This window comes from Bos indicus, chromosome 1 (assembly GCF_029378745.1).
Source record: "Bos indicus isolate NIAB-ARS_2022 breed Sahiwal x Tharparkar chromosome 1, NIAB-ARS_B.indTharparkar_mat_pri_1.0, whole genome shotgun sequence".
In the NCBI taxonomy this organism is placed as follows: domain Eukaryota; kingdom Metazoa; phylum Chordata; class Mammalia; order Artiodactyla; family Bovidae; genus Bos; species Bos indicus.
In genome coordinates this window covers 61,868,192-61,869,404 of record NC_091760.1, presented here as the reverse complement: position 1 = coordinate 61,869,404, position 1,213 = coordinate 61,868,192, and the positions used below count along the sequence as shown (strand labels likewise).

The 1,213-nt window shown below is 38.5% G+C and overlaps 1 non-coding gene across 1 annotated transcript; it reads left to right on the top strand.

Annotated features, from left to right (window-relative positions):
• The first annotated feature begins 491 nt into the window (after nucleotides 1-491).
• On the top strand, nucleotides 492-563 carry TRNAC-GCA (transfer RNA cysteine (anticodon GCA)). The gene has a single exon. It is a non-coding gene; the product is annotated as a tRNA-Cys (tRNA).
• Nucleotides 564-1,213: the final 650 nt, after the last annotated feature.

Here is a 1,213-nt window from a genome sequence, read left to right as displayed (position 1 = left end):
GCTACAGTAGTCAGAACAACATAGTACTAGCACAGAAACAGACACACAGATTAATGGAATAAGCAGCCTAGAAATAAACCTATTCCTTTATGAGCAATTAATCTATAACCGAAAGGTCAGAATATAGAATGGAGGAAAGAGGGTTTCTTCAATAAATGGTGTGGGGAAAACTGGACAGCTGCATGTAAAGAAACTATAACATAGTCTAACACCATGCACAAAAATAACTCAAACTGGCTTAAAGACCTAAACATAAAACTGGAAACCATAAATACACCCAGAAAAACAAAATACGTGGACCACTCTTTGACATTAACTGTAGCACAATTTTTGGGGATCTGTTTCCTAAGGCAAAAGAAAAGTAAGCAAATGAAACCTAATTAAAATTAAAAACTTTTGCAGAATACATGAAACCACTGACAAAACAAAAAGACAACATTTTGAATGGGAGAAAATGTTTGCAAATGAAATGACTAATAAGGGGTTAATATTCCCTGGTGGCTCAGATGGTAAAGCGTCTGCCTGCAATGCAGGAGACCCAGGTTCGATTCCTGGGTTGGGAAGATCCCCTGGAGAAGGAAATGGCAATCCACTCTAGCACTCTTGCCTGGAAAATCCCATGGACGGAGGAGCCCGATAGGCTACAGTCCATGGGGTTGCAAAGAGTCAGACATGACTGAGCAACTTCACTTTCACTTTCTATTCCAAATATATAAATAGTACATACAACAGCATCAAAAAACAACCTGATTAAAAATGGGCAGAAGAACTGAATAGAAATTTTTCCAAAAAAGACATAAAGATGGCCAACAGGCACATGAAAAGATGTTTAACAAACTTAATCATCAGAGAAATAGTAATTAATGCCATAATGAGATATCACCCCACCCCTGTCAGAATGGGTATCATCAAAAAGACCACACATGATAAATACTGGGTAGGATGTGCAGAAAAGGGAACCCTCGTTCACCGCTGGTGGAAATGAAAATTAGTGTGGCCACTGTGGAACACAGTATGCAAGTCTATTGAAGAATCTAAAAATAGACCTACCATATGACCCAGCTATTCCACTTCTGGGTATTTGTCTGAAAACACACAAAAAAAGAAAACACTGAAAAGACATGTGTGCCCCAAAGCTCACAACAGCATCATTCACCATTGCCAAGATATGTAAGCAAACTAACTGTCCACTGACAGATGAATGGATAAAGAA